Genomic DNA, 19010 nt, shown 5'->3' on the forward strand with positions numbered 1-19010 from the left:
GACTTATTTTATAATCGAAGTCACGTAATTCAAAAAGACACTTGCGGGCTTCCCTGGTGGCGCAGTGGTTGGGGGTCCGCCTGCCGATGCAGGGGGCGCGGGTTCGTGCCCCGGTCCGGGAGGATCCCGCGTGCCGCGGGGCGGCTGGGCCTGTGGGCCATGGCCGCTGGACCTGCGCGTCCGGAGCCTGTGCTCCGCGACGGGAGAGGCCGCAGCAGTGAGAGGCCCGCGTACCGCAAAAAAAAAAAAAAAAAAAAAAAAAAAGACACATGCACGCCAATGTACATTGCAGCACTATTTACAATAGCCAGGTCATGGAAGTAACCTAAATGCCCATGGACAGACGAATGGATAAAGAAGATGTGGCACATATATACAATGGAATATTACTCAGCCATAAACAGGAGCGAGGTTGGGTCATTTGTAGGGACGTGGATGGATCTAGAGACTGTCATACAGAGTGAAGTAAGTCAGAAAGAGAAAAACAAATATTGTATATTAACGCATATATGTGGAACCTAGAAAAATGGTACAGGTGAACCTATTTACAGGGCAGGAATAGAGACACAGATGTAGAGAAAAAAACATATGGACACCAAGGGGGGAAAGTGGCGGGGGTGGTGGTGGAATGAATTGGGAGATGGGGATTGACATGTATACACTGATATGTATAAAATACATAACTAATAAGAACCTGCTGTATAAAAAAAATTTTTTTAAAGTTTTTTAAATAAAATCAAAGTCACGCCAGTGCATGGTTTTTTATTCACGCAGAACTGAAGACGTAGTGAACAACAGCGGTCCCGTGCCAGTCTCTCCAGGGGCAAATACTTCCAACCCTTGTAGCTTTTCCTCTGGCAGAAACCTCCACGTTTCTCAACCAGAGACTGCTAGTTTTTGATGTATTAAATATAGACATTTCTATGGACTTCCCGAAGTAAGGGAGGAAGCAGGCTTTCCAAGCAACTCCCCGCCCGCCCCACCCCCACATTTTCACGACTATTTGCGGGTGACGGTGTAAAACCACGCCTCCATCTTGTACCGCATTTTTTTTCCTTCTTACTTACCTAGTATTTCTCTTGTGCCTAGATTTTTACGTGGCTAGTTTTCTTTGCCACTTGCCTATCAATAACATTTTGCAAAGGCTCAAACATCTTAGAGCTGTTTAATTCCTGGAGGCCCCTCTCCCAGAGCCCCCTGGCCCGTGTTCCCTCCAGACTGATGGCTTTCTCAACCCACCGCACAGCTCTGCTGTCTTGACCTTTCCTCTGCTGTCATCCCTGTGACTTGTTGCCTTTTTCCTGTGTTGATTCCCTGTTTCCTGGAACCCCTTTGTAGTTTACTCTCTTATTTTGCTGAAGTCAGTCCACTAGTAGCTTCCTGGGAAGGGTGTGTGTCTGAAATGTGTTTATTCTACTCTCGTCTCTAATGGTAGGATATATACAGAATTCTAGATTGGAGATACTTTTCCTTCAAAACTTTTCAATTCATAGTGTTTAGCTCCCAGCTTCCAGGGCTGCTGTTAAAAAGTCCAAAGCCATTCTGATTCCTGTCCATTTGTGTGTGATTCGTTTGTTCTCTCTGAAAGCTTTTAGGATCTTCTCTTTATCCTTGGTGTTCTCAACTGACACAACAATATACCTTGATGTGGGCCTTGCTCATTGGACTGTGCACACAGTGGTTCTCTCCATCCTACAGGCTCATGTCCTTAGTTTTGGAACTTTGTAAAGAACAAGGCTCTTCCATATTCTGTGTTATCTCTTGATGAAATTCCTGTTACTCACATTCTGATTGGACCTCTAATTTTCTTCTCACCTAGTGTTTACCTCTTTTTCTGGTAGATATTCTTAAATTTACCTTCCGTCCCTTCTTTTCGTTAGTTAAGCTCTTTGATATTGTGATTTATAACAAGAAATAAACCTTTGGTCTTTGTCCCTAGCTTCTGGCACAGAGCTCCTAAAGCCCTTGAATTTGCTAAGTCAGAAGAGTCATAAAGGAGACGCAAGAAGGAGGAGATATGGGGATATATGTACACATATAGCTGATTCACTTTGTTATACAGCAAAAACGAACCCACCATTGTAAAGCAATTATACTCCAATAAAGATGTTAAAAAAAAAAAGAGAGAGAGAGACATGGGACACAGTCGTAAGTAGATCACTTTCACTGAATTTCCTTGTCCAAGATTCACTTAGGAAGGCAAAGTGTGTTATTCTGAGGGGCATTTGAAGAAAATGGTAACTTTAACATTACCATGGAAGACTATGTGTGTAAATACTACAAATAATAATTCTGTCTATTAAAGTAAAAAGAAAAAGTCATAAAGGTGCATTTTGATATTCATATCAAGACTCTTTCAATCACACTTGAGTTTATGTTAACAAGGTGGTCTTTGGAAAGCTCCTAGGAGTGGGGGCTGGTTGCCAGGGGAACCAACCAAGTGATTAGAGGGTTGGGACTCAACCTCACCCTCTGACCTCTGGGGAGCGGGGAGGGGCTGGATATTGAGCTCAATCACCACTGGCCAATAATTTAGTCAGTCATGCCCATAAAAACCCAAAAGGATGGGGCTGGGAGCGCTTCTGGGTTGGTGAACATGCAGGAAGAGCGTTGTGCTCCGCGAGAGCAGGGGGCTCCATGCCCTCTGCCACACACCTTGCCCTACACGCCTCTTCCATTTGGCCATCCCCGAGTTACAGCCTTTTATAATAAAGTGTTGAAAATGAGAAGCCTGCGCACCACAACGAAGAGTAGCCCCCGCTCGCTGCAACTAGGGAAAGCCCGTGTGCAGCAACGAAGACCCAACGCAGCCAAAAATAAATAAATAAATGAATAAATTTAAAGAAAAGAAAGAAACAGACAAGGAGTAGGTGAGGCAGTCCTGGGGCGGTGGTTCCCGCAGGACCAGCTGGGCACCCCCAGTTCTGCGCGTGGTTCTAATGCCGGCAGCCGCCACACTGTCATCTCCTAAGAGGAAAATGAGGCAGAATAGGAGAAGATCCTCAACCACTAAAGCTGGACACAGTAGGAGGAGAAGTTACTCTCACAGAATGAAAATCGAGAGTGATGCCGAAAGCTCAGCCTCTGTGCATCGGTGCCAAATGGAATCTCGGTGACAGAGTTTCGGGTGAAGTAGAAAAACAATAGCTTTATTGCTCTGCCAGGCACAGGGGGACACTTGCCTTGAAAAACTATGTGTCCCCACCCGGGAGGATTTGATGAGGCAGTACTCATCAATACTCAGTACTTCAAGGAAGGGGTTGCTGACAAGATCAGGGTGTGTGCAGGGCTTGTACTCCCGTAATCTCATCTCAGCTGGTCGCTCTCCGAATCTTGAGGAGTTTCTCGGGTCCCTCGAATCTCGCCTCAGGTGGTTTCCTGGCTGCTTCCCCCCTGATTAGCAACTGCTCGAATCCGCCCTTTGGAACCCAGGGAAGGTCATGGACTGGAGTCTTGCCTACAAGAAACCGGGGACAAAAAAAGGCTTCTGTGCCCTGGAGCCTACAGGGACACCCCCTCCCGGTTTCAAGAGCAAATTGCCTACTTTTTTACATTTTCAAAAATTGAAGTGTAGTTGATTTCCAATGTTTTGTTAATTTCTGCTGTACAGCAAAGTGATTCAGTTTTATATCTATATATGCATTCTTTTTTCAATATTCTTTTCCATTATGGTTTATCACAGGATAGTGAATATAGTTCCCTGTGCTCCACAGCAGGACCTTGTGGCTTATGCACCCTGTATATAATAGGTTTCATCTGCTAATCCCAACCTCCCACTCCACCCCTCCCCCAATCCCCTCCCCTTTGGCAACCACAGGTCTGTTCTCTGTGTCTGTGGGTCTGTTTCTGTTTCATAGATAAGTTCATTTGTGCCATATTTTAGAATCCACATATAAGTGATATCATATGGTATTTGTTTTTCCTCTGACTTACTTTGCTTAGTATGATAATCTCTAGGTCTATCCATGTTGCTGCAAACGGCATTATTTCATTCTTTTTTGTAGTTGAGTAATATTCCGTTGTACACATGTACCATGTCTTCTTTATCCGTTCATTTGTTGATGGACATTAGGCTGTTTTCACGTCTCGGCTATTGTGAATAGTGCTGCTATGAACATAGTGGTGCATGTATGTTTTTGGATTAGAGTTTTCTTTGGATAGATGTCCAGGAGTGGGATTGTTGGTAGTTCTATTTTTAGTTTTCTGAGGCACCTCCATACTGTTTTCCACAGTGGTCACACCAACTTTCATTCCCAGCAACAGCGTCAGAGGGTCCCTTTTCTCCACACCCTCTCCAACATTTATTATTTGTACAGTGAGAGCAAGCTGTCTAGAGCAAGGGTCAGAGGTTTGAAGAGGTCTAAGGCAAGCGGCCTTGAAAGAGAAGAAGCAGGAAATCACAGGTTTCCTTGAGGCACATGGAGCGGGACAGATGCTGGAGGGACAAATGGACCAATGGTCCAGCGCAGAAGGGGTCCAGATGGGGGCGAATTGACGAGCTGTGTGGAAACCTTGATGGGATCAGTCCCGTGCACGATGATCAACCCTCCCCATGGAAAATGCTGAGAAATGACGTGGTGAGAATGCCACGATGTTTACAAAATCCCATGAGCTTTAAGGGCTTGTCTCATTATAGAGGCACATGGTGACTATGTAGGTAAAACCATATTTTTTAAAAATCTGTAAATAGGTGTACTTTTTCCAAATGCTGCTCCAAGTTACTTAATAGGATTTCTTTGTATTACTTTGTATTTTTTTTTCCAAAAAAATAGTGCATGACAAGATGGTAAACATGCCATTCTCTTTCAGCTGTAATGCTCTTAAAATGATTCTCGAATATACTGTGATGTCAATAAAGCCTTTTAGTTCATTTGGTTTTTAAAAATTTAGTTAAATTGTAGGACACGGGTCAGTGTCCACACAGACGTGGAGAATGGCTGGGTTATTTACCTGAGTTCGTGTTGTTTTTTTTCTGATTCTCCTCATAGATAGTACTCTTTCCTAAGTGCAGCTTTTTTTTCTCATTTTAGTTCAATTACAGATTTCTAAAGGCCTGTCTTCTGCTTTCTGCACTGACCCCTTTCATCCAGGTCCCTCTCCTCTGTCTGCGTTGGTCTCCCCACTCCCTGCTGTCTCTGGAGCCTTCGTCAGGGGGGCCGCCGTACCAGCTGGGATCCAGCTCAACTGAGAGTGTCGGGACACCTCCAAATAAAAGTGGCTTGAAAAGGCAGAGGATGGGAGACTTCCCTGGTGGCGCGGTAGATAAGACTCCGTACTCCCAATGCAGGGGGCCTGGGTTCGATCCCTGAAGAGGGAACTAGATCCCACGTGCATGCCGCAACAAAGAGTTCTCATGCCACAACTAAGGAGCCCGCCTTCCCAAACTAAGACCTGGTGCAACCAAATAAATAAATAAATAAATAATTTTTTTTTAAAAAAGGGCAGAGGACGTTTCCCCCTTTAGTAGAGGTGGTCTAGGGCTGGATGCAGGGTCCCCAGGACTCAGGGACCCGCCTGACTCTCCTTGGCGGCTCCGACTTCCTCGACGGGGGCTCCTGCCCAGGCTCAGGTCCCACCTGTGAGCCCGGGAGGGAGAGGGAGGAGGGCCGCCGCACCGGCTGGTGTCCCCTTGGCCAGAACTTGTTGGTCCAGCTGCTGCAGAGGACCCAGGTCAGCCCGAGGTGGAATTACTCAGAGATCAGGGAGACCTAGCGTCTCCGCCCTCGGAAGCTGGTGGAAGCGCTGCGAACCTGGGCGGGCTAATCACCCTGGACCCCTCCAGAGGCCTCCCAAGGGAGCTGGAGAATCCACCACCTTCCAGAGCGGACCGTCTTTTCTGTTTCTTCTGGGACTCTTCCATTTCTCCCCTTGAGTGAAGCCTGGGCCTCTTCCTTCCAGAAACAGAAGCGGGCGGTGGGCGAACCCTGCCTACCAGGGAGGGGCAGGCACCCTGGAGTGTGAGGCACCAGTTGTGACCTGCTCAGGCCATGGTCCCTAGATGAGGGCACTGCTCTCTGTCCCAAGCCTTGTGGGGCTCCCCGGCTAACCCTCCCATCTTCTCTCCTGATCCTCTCTCAGGGCCCCCTGCGTGTCCACCCTCGGGTCAGAGAGAAACACACCTGCCGAGATCTCTGCTCCCCCAGCAGCGGTGCCTTTGAGGCTTGCTCCCGACCAACCTTTAGCCATCCAGCCAGAGACACAGCACTGCCGACGTTTACTACTGTGCACAATACATAAAACAGCATGTGTGAGAAACACCCTATGTAATAAACAATTACACAACATAGTATAACACCCGTTGTTACTTTTTAAAATTATTTATTTATTTATTTATTTATTTTGGCTGCACCAGGTCTTAGTTGCAGCATGCACGATCTTTTAGTTGCGGCATGTGGACTTCTTAGTTGTGGCATGAGAACTCTTAGTTGCGGCATGCATGCGGAATCTAGTTCCCCGACCAGGGATCGAACCTGGGCCCCCTGCATTGGGAGTCTTACCCACTGGACTACCAGGGAAGTCCCCTAACAACTGTTGTTACTTTAACATAAAAAATGAGAAACAGGGCTTTTTGAAACTCTATGTTCTTCTGTGTTATTTACTTTTCTGTTACATAAATGCTATTTTTAAACAAAATAACAATGACTAACATGGCATTAGTAATAACAGTAGGACTAATTAAACAAACAATATGTGTGCTAAACATATAACATACTTTCATGATGTTTCTTTTTGTTTTGTGATACAGGGATTTATCTTGTCTCTTAACTCTTTATATCAAAAATAATATTTTGTACTCTTAATATACATAAATGTAAGACTTTCACAAAAGAGGACACAAATAAAATAGGGACAGAGAGAAACGTGTCATTGTAATTTTTATTAAACAGATGTTTATAGATTTAATAAAAATCACAATGACACGTTTCTCTCTGTCCCATGATAGAGCATTTTTGCTTTCTCTGTCACCTTTCCAATAATTTTCCAACTTTTCTGAACAGCCAGTGGCCTTTCAGATGTCCTTTCCTTGTTCTTTGTAGTAAAACTTAAAACATGAATACAGACAGGTAAACTATACTTTCACCACTTCTATTCTACATTGTACTGGAAATTCTAGCCAAAGCAGTTAGAAAAAGAAAGAAAGAAAGAAAGGGCATCTAAATGGGAAAGGCAGAAGTAAAACTACCCGTATTCACAGGTGACTTGATCTTATATATAGAAAATCCTAAAGAATTCTCCCATAATGACCACAGCTAATAAGCATATTTAACAAATTGCAGGATACAAGATCAACACAGAAAAATTGGTTATAGGGGCTTCCCTGGTGGTGCAGTTGTTAAGAATCTGCCTGCCAATGCAGGGGAAACAGGTTCGAGCCCTGATCCGGGAAGATCCTACATGCCGCGGAGCAACTAAGCCTGTGCGCCACAACTACTGAGCCTGCGCTCTAGAGCCCACAAGCCACAACTACTGAAGCCCACGTGCCTAGAGCCCGTGCTTCGCAACAAAAGAAGCCACCACAATGAGAAGCCCACGCACCACAACGAAGAGTAGCCCCCACTCGCCGCAACTAGAGAAAGCCCACACGCAGCGATGAAGACCCAACACAGACAGAAACTAAATAAATAAATAAATACTATTTAAAAAATTGGTTCTATTTCTACACACTAGCAATGAACAATCTGAAAAGGAAATTAAGAACACAATTCCATTTACAATAGCATCCAAAAAAAATAAAATACCTAGGAACAAATTTTACCAAAGAGATGAAAGACCAGAAACTACATATTACTGTGGAGAGCAATTAAAGAAGACCTAAATAAATGGGAAGACATCCATCCATCCATCTTGAATTGAAAGGCTTAATATTGGTAAGGAGGCAGTACTACCCAAAGCTGTCTACGGACTCAAGGGAATCCCTATTAAGATTCCCACATCTTTTTTTGCAGAAATGGAAAAGCTGACCCTAAAATTCACATGTTATTTCAAGGGGCTCTGAATAGCCAAAACAATATTGAAAAAAAAAAGTTGGAAGACATACTTCCTGATCTCAAAACTTACAAAGTTATCATGATCAAAACATTGGGGGACTTCCCTGGTGGCCCAGTGGTTAAGAATCCACCAGCCAATGCAGGGGACACGGGTTCAAGCCCTGGTCCAGGAAGATCTCACATGCCGCGGAGTAACTAAGCCCATGCACCACAACTACTGAGCCCACGAGCCACAACTATTGAGCCCGTGTGCCTAGAGCCTGTGCTCCGCAACAAGAGAAGCCACCGTAACAAGAAGCCCACACACAGCAATGAAGAGCAGCCCCCGCTCACTGAAACTAGAGAAAGCCCGCACGCAGCAACGGAGACCCAACACAGCCAAAAATTAAAAATAATTTAAAAATAAAAAGAGAGAGAGAAAAACAAACAACAAAAAAAGTGTGGTTACAGCATAGAACAGACATAGAGATCAATGGGGTAGGACCAGGAGTCTGGAAAAAAATCCATATATCTATGGCAAATTGGTTTTCAACAAGGGTGCCAGGACCATTCAATGGGGAAAAAACTTCCTCTTCAGCAAACTGGGTAGCCACATGCAAAAGAATGAAGCTGGACCTCCACCATCACACCACCTACAAAATTAAAATAGATCAACGGCCTAAATGTAAGACCTAACACTATAAAACTCTTTAGAAGAGAATACAGGGTAAGTCTTCACGATCTTGAATTTTTTTCTATCATTTTTTAAAACTTTCTGGTTTTTTTCAGAATAACTATTTTATTTATATTAAAAATACTAAATGCAGGGACTTTGCTGGTAGCGCAGTGGTTAAGAATCCCCCTGCCAATGCAGGGGACACGGGTTTGAGCCCTGGTCCAGGAAGATCCCACATGCTGCAAAGCAACTAAGCCCGTGCACCACAACTACAGAGCCTGCGCTCTACAGCCTGCGAGCCACAACTAATGAAGCCTGTGTGCCACAATTACTGGAGCCCGTGCGCCTAGAGACAATGCTCTGCAACAAGAGAAGCCACCGCAATGAGAAGCCCACGCACCGCAACAAAGAGTAGGCCCTGCTCGCTGCAGCTAGAGAAAGCCCGCGCACAGCAATGAAGACCCAATGCAGCCAAAAATAAAATTAAAATTAAATTTTTTAAAAAACCTTAAAAGAACTCCTAAATGCAGACATGTAGATATTCTTAGTGTGTGACCTTTTTTTTAATTGGAGCATAATTGCTTTACAATGTTGTGTTAGTGTCTGCTGTAGAACACAGTGAATCAGCTGTATGTATACATAGAGTCCCTTCCTCTTGAGCCTCCCTCCCACCCCAAAAGTTTTTATTTTATCCTGGAGTATAGATGATTAACAATGTTGCGTTAGTTTCAGATGTACAGCAAAGTGATTCAGTTATACATATACATGTATATTCTTTTTCAAATTCTTCTCCAATTTAGGTTGTTATATAATATTGAGAATTCCCTGTGCTATACAGTAGGTCCATGTTGGTTATCCATTTTAAATATAGCAGTGTGTAGATATGACCTTGAATTTGAAAATGGATTCTCAAATAGGATACCAAAAGAATGATCAATAAAAGAAAAAAATTGGTAAATTGGACTTCATCAAAATTAAAAGCTTTTGTGCATTTGGAAATTCCCTGGCGGTCCAGTGGTTAGGACTCCGAGCTTCCACTGCAGGGGTCTTGGGTCCGATCCCGGTCAGGGAACTAAAATCCCACATGCCGGGCAGAGACGCCAAAAAAACAAATTAATTAAATTAAATTTTTTTAAAAAAGCTTTTGTGCATTAAAGGATATTATCCAAAAAGTGAAGAGACGACCAACAGAATGGGAGGAAATATTTACAAATCATATATCTGATAAAGGTCTGCTAATCAGAATATATACAGAACTCTTACCTAACAGAAAGACAAACAACCCAACTAAAAAATGCACAGAGGACTAGACTGGGTGAATAGATACTTTTCCAAAGAGCACATACAGATGGCCAACAGCACATGAAACGATGCTCAACGTCATTAGTAATTACAGAAACGCAAATCAAAACCACAACGAGGCACCAGTTCACACCTACTAGGATAACTATACAGGACTTTAAAAAAACTAATAATAACGAGTATTGGTGAGGATTTGCAGAAATTGGTACCCTCACCCATTGCTGGTGGGAAGGTAACATGGTGCGCTTGATGCGGCAAACAGTTTGGCTCTTCCTCAAATAGTTAAACATAGAATGACCAGCAATCCCACTCTTAGGGAAATACTCAGTTGAAAACAGGCACTCAAACAAATACTTGAGCACACGTGTTCGCGGCAGCACTACTCACGAGAGCCAAAAGGTGGAAGCAACCCAAATGCCCATCAACAGATGAAGGATAATCAAAGTGTGGTCCGTCTATCCAGTGGAGTATTATTCAGCCACATAGGGATGCAGCCCTGACACAGGCCACACCAAGAAGGAAACTCTAACACATTAGTCTGAGTGAAAGAGCCAGACACAAAGTATTACATATTGATGATTCCATGTATATGAAATGAAATATCTAGAACGGATAAATCCAGGGGCCTAGAGGGAGAGCAACTGGAAACTGCTAATGGGTGGGGGTCTCCTTTTGGGGAGATGACATTTGTGAGCTAGTTACTGGTGGTGTCGGACGTCATTGTGAATGTGCGAAACACCACTGAATCATACACATTAAAATGGTTAATTTTATGTCCTGTGAATTTCACCTAAATTAACAATAAATAATGGAGGGGTTTTTTACATAAGTTTATTTATTTTATTTTTGGCCACGTTGGGTCTTCGTTGCTGTGTGTGGGCTTTCTCTAGTTGTGGCGAGCGGGGGCTACTTTTCTTTGCGGTGCGCGGGCTTCTCATTGCGGTGGCTTCTCTTGTTGTGGAGCATGGGCTCTAGGCGCACAGGCTCAGTAGTTGTGGCACGCGGGCTCAGTAGTTGTGGCTCACGGGCTCTAGAGCGCAGGCTCAGTAGTTGTGGTGCACGGGCTTAGTTGCTCCGTGGCATGTGGGATCTTCCCCGACCAGGGCTCGAACCCGTGTCCCCAGCATTGGCAGGTGGATTCTTAACCACTACGCCACCAGGGAAGCCCCAATGGAGGTATGTTAAAAGGACACAGGGGCTGATTGAAATAGTTCCCAAAGGCCGAGCTTGGACAATTTGAGCAACAAAATAAATAATGATAATACAGGACTATAACCCATAGAATAAGTTAAATATCTAAGATTCTATACTGATATAAATAATTGAATAAATAAGTAAATGGGAGAGAAGGCACAGCTCTTCCTTAACTGAAAAACTCTAACTAATAAATATGGAAGGAATGAGAGAAATTGAAAACACCATTAGACAAACACCACAGTGATCACTGTAGGCGAGACCCATGGGTAGATGCTGAAATTAGTGTTGAGGGCGTGTGATGAGAAAGAGGATGTTTTCAGAATCTCCCCACTAGATATTTATTGATTACTAAGAGAAAAACAGTGACTTTACCATGGAGAAATGCACCTTACCCTGGCATCAAGGTTAACGTCACTGGCCATGAGACAGATGGATGCCGTGTTGTCCCCGATACAATGCCGGAGGACACATCGCTTCTTGCCAAAATGTATGACTTCATTCTAATCCAGAGAAAACATCAGACACGTCCAAATTAAGGGGCATTCAACAAAAGAGCTGACCGATGCCCTGCAAAAGTGTCAAGGTCACAGTAAACAGGCAAACACTGAAGACCCAGCACTGACGGGGGTGGACAAAGGAGCCATGACAACCAAACACAACGTGGGTCCGGGGGCAAAGGCATAGTGGGAAAGTGGCCAACATCTGAATAAGTCCTATAGTTACTAGTGTTGTGTCAAAGGTAGCTGCCTGCTTTTCAGAATTGTTCTAAGGCTGTGTTAGTTGTGAACATTAGGAGGACCTGGATGGAGGGTATATGGGAACTCTCTGTACTAATTTTTCAACTTTTCTGAAATCTTAAAGTATTTCAAAATAAAAAGTTGCACACACACAATGGGATATCACTACCCACTCACGAGCTTTAAAGAGACTGAAAATACCTAGTGTTGGCCAGGATGTGGAGCAACTAGAGGTTTCACACCTTGCCGGTAGAAATATAAAATATATAAACTATAAAACAGCCACCGAGGAAAATGATCTGGCAGACGTGGCAGGGTCAATCATATTCCTTACCCCATGTCCTGTAAATTCCACCACACCCAAGTCTTCACCTAAGATGAAGATACACAGCCACACAAACCTGAACGTGCACATTGGTAACAAGCAGCTCATCCAAGACTGGCCAACCCTGCCAGGCGTGCAGCCTGGGATGACTCACAGCTGTGCGGCGGGGTGCTGCCCGGTGATACAAGGCAGCGAACAGCTGAAGGGTCTGGACATCCTTATGCTGAGTGAACAAGCCCAACACAGAGGAGGATGGACAGTGCGATTCCATTCGCGTGAAGTCCAAGAACAGGCAAGGCTCCAGCGAGTGGAGTGGGCAGGGAGGGCGTGCCAGGGCTCTGTGGGAGGTGGGTGGTGCAGCTGCCCATTCGTCGAGATTCATCCAACTGTACTCTAAAAATGGAGGCTCCTTACTTAGAAAACCATAAGACTCTGAGCTTCCTCTGCAGGGGGCGTGGGTTCGATCTCTGGACTGGGAACTAAGATACCGCAGGCATGCCAAACGGTGTGGCCAAAAAGAAAGAAAGAAAAAATTAACACAACATTGTCAATAAACTGTGCTTGAATAAAATAAATTTTAAAAACAAGCAAGAACACCCAGAAGACTTCTGGAAAGTGAAAGTCCTGAAGGGTTACTCGCCTTAGCGGCGGGTAGAGCGTATTCAGACCTGGATAATTAGAACGGGGTGGGGCAGTCTGAGAGCGGAACAGAGCAGGACATCCTGTGGAACTCTCATGCACAGAGCGGCTCATAAGTCCCCGGGGAAAGGGGACCATGTGAGGAATGCGGCTGAATCCGGAGCAAGTCCCAGTTTGACCAAAATTAGACACAGAATAAACAGAACCATGGAAGGACTGGGGGAACCAAAGGAGAATCCCTCCTTAACCTCAGGCCTGGGAAGATTTTTGTCAACATGACCCCAAAGCCAGAGCTGATAAATAAAGGGTGCTAGTTTTTCCACGTAAAAATCAAGAATTTTTGCCTCACAAGCAAGGCCAGAAGGCCCCAATCTGGGAGAGCTATGTGCAACTTACATTATAGACGAAAGGCTGAGCAACACACATTGGGAAGACGGAGAGAACACGGGCCCAGGACATAAAGGGACGGAAAAAGAGGAGGTTAAAAAGGTGACAGTCCGTGTACTTCTTTTTTTTTCTTTAACATCTTTATTGGGGTATAATTGCTTTACAATGGTGTGTTAGTTTCTGCTTTATAACAAAGTGAATCAGTTATACATGTACATATGTTCCCATATCTCTTCCCTCTTGCGTCTCCCTCCCTCCCACCCTCCCTATCCCACCCCTCCAGGCGGTCACAAAGCACTGAGCCGATATCCCTGTGCCATGCGGCTGCTTCCCACTAGCTCTCTACCTTAGGTTTGTTAGTGTGTATATGTCCATGCCTCTCTCTCGCCCTGTCACAGCTCGCCCTTCCCCCTCCCCATATCCTCAAGTCCGTTCTCCAGTAGGTGTCTGTGTCTTTACTCCTGTCTTACCCCTAGGTTCTTCATGACATTTTCTTTTTCTTAAGTTCCATATATATGTGTCAACATATGGTATCTGTCTTTTTCTTTCTGACTTACTTCACTCGTGTACTTCTTTAGGCCAGGACCCCGACACCTCCCGGACGCTGGAAGCGCGGGGTCCGCGGGGCAGCAGTTCACCTCGAGGCCGGCAGGTGGCGGTGCCGCCAGGCCCGCCGGGCCGCAGCCGCGCGCCCCCTTCCGGACGCGCCCGGAGGCACTGGGCCGGGACTCCTGCAGGTGCCGGAGGAAGGCGCCCCTCCCCGGCGATGCCGGCGGTTGCTGAAGACGCTAGACGCCGAACCCAAGGCTGGTTCTCCATCCACGGGCGCTGCCACACAACCTCCACGTGCACCCCTCAGGCCAGAGGGGGAGCATTTACTAGGCTGCAATTGTGAACGCGGGGGGCGGGTTCACCCCCATCCTCCGGGGCGCGAAGCTGCCTGTGCAGGGAACCAGAGCCGTGGACCACGGCGGGGCCTGGGGCTGGGGCAGGAGGGAGCCGGTTCACCCAACACACTGTTATAGCGAGTTATAGCCAGGTCGGCCCCTGACAAAAATAAATCAACGATTAGGAAGGAAGAGCCTCATTTTCAGCAACGAGGTGTTTTCGATCACTCGAAAGGCCTTCTCAATGAAACGAAGGAAAATCGTTTGGATTTTGGAATGGAAAACGATGTAAAATACAGAAAGCGTCATTTTGAATGCATGACCGAGCTGAGAGAAAGGTCAGGAGGGAAACAGCAACCTCAAATGCAGAAAAACCGGGAGCATAAGAGGGGGCTGAGCCCCAGGACGTGCCGCGTGGAGGGGAGGTGGGCAGGGACGGGGGCCAGGCAGGGAGGGGTGGGCGGGAGGAGGGGGCGTGGTCAGCTGCCGGTGGGGGAGGGGTGCAGCTGAGGACACTGCTGGGCTTAGCGTGGCTGAGGGGGTGCGGGGGGCATTCTGTATTCTTTCCCATTTCTCCCAACCCAGCGGGCCCAACACTTTAAAATAACTACGTCACAAGTGACTGGATTCTGCCTGTGTAGCCGGCGTGGCTGCAGGTTTACAGAAGAAGGAGCTGGGGACACAGAGTGAACAGAACAGACAGCCCGAGCCAACACAGAAGTGTGTCCTGGGAGAGTAATGTTAACGATAATGATTTCAAGAAAAAACAGCACATTAGTGTGAAAGGAAATTGACTTTCGACTCCAAGTGAGGCAACCAACAAAATTATGAGATTTAGCATAACTTTTTGCACAAAGGAAGAAGAAGGAATTCCAGAGCTTTCTTCTGGCTTCACAAAGAAATTGCACAGGTGCCCTTCTGAAAAGAGAGATGTTGACTTATTAGTTTTGTTTTTTGATTTTTTTAAATCCCACAGCATTTGTTGTCATCTGACATACGGGTGATCAAAACAAGATGAATAAATGTTTCAAACCTAAGTATCCATTGCCAGAGGAATGGATAAAGAAGATGTGGTATATATACACAATGGAAAATTACTCAGCCATAAAAACGACTGAAATTCTGCCATTTGCAACAACATGGATGGACCTAGAGATTATTATGCTGAGTGAAATAAGTCAGACAGGAAAAGATAAATACTGTATGTTACCACTTATATGTGGAATCTGTTTTTTGGCCACACCACGCGTCTTGCGGGATCTTAGTTCCCCCACCAGGGATCGAACCCAGGCCCTGGCAGTGAAAGTGGCAAGTCCTAACCATTGGACCACCAGGGAATTCCCTATATGTGGAATCTTAAAAATAAAACAAACTAGTGAATATAACAAAATAGAATCAGACTCACATATACGAGAACAAACTAATGGTTACCAGTGGGGAGAGGAGAGGGAGAAGGACAAGATAGGGGTATGGGATTAACAGATGCAAACTCCTATGTATAAAATAGATAAGCAACAAGGATTTACTGTTTAGCACAGGGAAATATAGCCATTATTTGGTAATAACTTTATTTAATTTTAAAAAATATATTTATTTATTTACTTATTTGGCTGTGCCAGGTCTTAGTTGCAGCACGTGGGATCTTTAGTTGCAGCATGTGAACTCTTAGTTGCGGCATGTGGGATCTAGTTCCCTGACCAGGGATGAAACCTGGGCCCCCTGCATTGGGAGTGTGGAATGTGGAGTCTTACCCACTGGACCACCAGGGAAGTCCTGGTAATAACTTTATGTGGGGTATAATCTATAAAAACGTTGAATCGCTATGTTGTAAACCTGAAACTAATATAATATTGCAAATCAACTATGCAGCAATAAAATGAACAATATGAATCAATGTTTCAGACACCTAAAAAAACTGTGTGGCCTTCCCGACAATTTCTCCCTTCGCTGCTAAGTTCTGGTTGGAGACACTTTGGAACAGTGATATCATCAGCTTCTAGCATGATCCACCCTGTTGTTTCCTTGACTTTGTTTTCGAATGAATTTCTTCTGCATCACGTAATACGAAGTTCATACACTCATCAAAACCAACAGGTCAGGGGGCTTCCCTGGTGCTGCAGTGGTTAAGAATCTGCCTGTCAATGCAGGGGTCATGGGTTCAAGCCCTGGTCCGGGAAGATCCCACATGCCGCGGAGGAACTAAGCCCGTGCGCCACAACTACTGAGCCTGCGCTCTAGAGCCCACGAGCCACAACTACTGAGCCCACGTGCCACAACTACTGAAGCCTGCATGCCTAGAGCCCGTCCTCCGCAACAAGAGAAGCCACCGCAATGAGAAGCCCACGCACCACAACAAAGAGTCGCCTCCGCTGGCCACAACTTGAGAAAGCCCATGTGCAGCAATGAAGATCCAATGCAGCCAAAAATAAATAAATAAATAAACAAGTCAGGGACTTCCCTGGTGGTGCAGTGGTTAAGAATCTGCCTGCCAGTGCAAGGGACACGGGTTCGAGCCCTCGTCCAGGAAGCTCCCACATGCTGCGGAGCAACTAAGCCCATGTGCCACGACTACTGAGGCCCATGTGCCTAGAGCCCGTGCTCCACAACAAGAGAAGCCACCGCAGTGAGAAGCCCGCGCACCGCAACGAAGAGTAGCCCCCGCTCGCCACAACTAGAGAAAGCCCGCGCACGGCAACAAAGACCCAATGCAGCCAAAAATAAATTAATTAATTAATTTTTTAATAAAAACAGATCAGCCCTCTACCGGCATATTCACTTGCTCCTCAAGCCACACCTGAAGCCAACATCTATTTTGCAAGAGTGAAGATAAGGTTGAGGGCTGCACTGTCACCTTTTTGGCCCTGGCCACAGAGCAGCATGGGGGATGCCCATGAAGACCACGTGGACTCATCACACTGAGAGATGTCAATTCAGTGTTATCAGGGCAAAGACCCAATCAGGAGGCTGGATGTGGGGGTAGACGGGTCCACTCTTGGAAGTCCAGGGGTCAGAGGAGGCCCCTTTGTGCCAATTGCAGGCCCGGGGGCAGCCTTATAGCATTGGAAGGAGAACAGGGGAAGTTTATCCCCATTCTCCACACTAATTGGAGAGGAGAGACGTGTACATTCCCAGAGCCCGAATTTCCGAGGACACAGCAGAGCAGGGGCTCCTGAGACGCCCTGTCACTGTCCCTCCGGATCCATCTCCCCCAGCAGCTGGGAACTAAGCAGGGCAGGAGGCTGGAACGCCCCAGTTCACCTTCCAGAAAGACAGGCCTGCAGAGATTAGGGAACGGCAAAATCGACCCTTTCTAAACACAAATGGGGCGTGGTGAGCGATACATTTTTCTTCCACGTTAAGAATGAAAAAGAAGATGATTACATATGCAGCAGGAACGAGAGGACTGTGGACATTTTTATGCTGATACATGTGAAAACGTAAACAAGACGGGCAATTTCCTAGGGCGTCTGGGCAGCTTTCAGTCAGTAAAGTGGCCTGAGACGAGGTGGGCAGGGGCCGGGCTGATGAGGGCCAGCAGAGCTGCAAATGCCCTGAGCCCAGGCTGATCAGCAAGGCCCAGCCCTCATCCAGCCTTCTTGAGGCCCTTGGCCACCACTGGCTACATGAGGGCATCTGTACAAAAGCAGAAACGGGCCAGAGGGGATCTGAGTGACCTCACACATGGGCCTCCTCTCCGGCCCTTGGAAACAACACAGCAGATTCTACTCTCTGCTCACCACTTTTTTTTGCTCAATTCAATGCATTTTCAGCAAAAGCTATCATGTTGCCGAGGCCTGTGCTGATCTGTGCTGTGAGGAGGGCGGGAAGGGAGGGAGGGACCCACCGACAGCCCTGTAGGTCCCTCCACAGGGAAGACCCCCAGCTGGGACCTGCCCCGTGTCCCAGCCTCGTGGACCCCCCGAGCCTCAGTTTCTGCCCCTGCCTGCTGCCCAGCTCGTTGTCAGGCGTCCCTTTGGGCCCAACTGCTGTCCCCTGGTACTACTGGTTCCTGGCTCATCTATACTAGGGAGGGAAGGGAGCCAGGTCCCAGGCCAGGTCCTGTCCTGCGTGTCCTGGGAGCCTCGGGCACAGGGTCTGCCCCTTACGGCCCACAGCATGCTGTACTCTGACAGAGCTGCTGGGGGCCCGGAGAAGCCAGCCACCCTGAGCTCCGAGCTGCGCAGGCAGATCCCTGGCGGGGCCCTGGAGACAAGGACCTTCCTCTCCTGAGTCTGCAGGTGAGAAAACAGATGCCAGCCTCCTGCCCACTCTGCCCTGGGGACATGCCTGCAAACGCCCAGGGCATCTCTGTCCTCAGGGAGCAGAGAAGCAGGGATGTCTGGGCAGGAAAACAGTGGGGGCTGGGTGCCCACCTGTCCCCTCTGCCCCGGCCCCCTCACTGCAGATGCAAAGCAGGCAGTGAGTTGTATGAAGGCTCTCAGCGTGCACTGGGAGGGGGGCCTGGGGCACCCAGGCAGTCTCTCTCTGGTGTCCCCTCTGCTCTCCCTCCCCTCACAGGGCATGGGGTGCGCGTCGCCCCCCTCAGCTTCACCTACCGGGGATGGGGCACTGGAGCCCTGAGGCCACATAGCGGGCCGAGCCGTCCAGCCAGTGGCTGGAGGCAACTCCAGGTCCCGCAGGTGAGAAACGCAGCCCCACAGGGACCAACCTGAGCTTGACGACCCGCTTCTCAGAGCCCAGCTCCGCCAAGAGGGGAGCGCTGTGCCCCGAAAAGGCCCCCTTCCCCGGATGTCCGGCCGCCCCCCCAAACCGCCTGGTCCTCTGGGGTGTGAGCAAGGCTGGCCTGCGGGAAGAGAGGACCCTCGGCAGCCGGAGACGCAAAGGCAGCAGAGGGGGTGGTTCCTGGCCCCTGAGTACACCGTGAACGCCAAG

At 47.2% G+C, this 19010-nt stretch overlaps 1 long non-coding RNA gene across 1 annotated transcript; it reads right to left on the reverse strand.

Moving 5' to 3' along the window:
* Positions 1-6118: 6118 nt before the first annotated feature.
* On the reverse strand, positions 6119-12860 carry LOC132516402 (uncharacterized). Its single transcript, XR_009539314.1, has 3 exons — positions 12281-12860; positions 11535-11642; positions 6119-6220 (listed from the first exon to the last, which is right to left on the reverse strand). It is a non-coding gene; the product is annotated as an uncharacterized LOC132516402 (long non-coding RNA).
* Positions 12861-19010: the final 6150 nt, after the last annotated feature.

Source organism: Lagenorhynchus albirostris, chromosome 2, assembly GCF_949774975.1.
Source record: "Lagenorhynchus albirostris chromosome 2, mLagAlb1.1, whole genome shotgun sequence".
Taxonomy (NCBI): Eukaryota; Metazoa; Chordata; class Mammalia; order Artiodactyla; family Delphinidae; genus Lagenorhynchus; species Lagenorhynchus albirostris.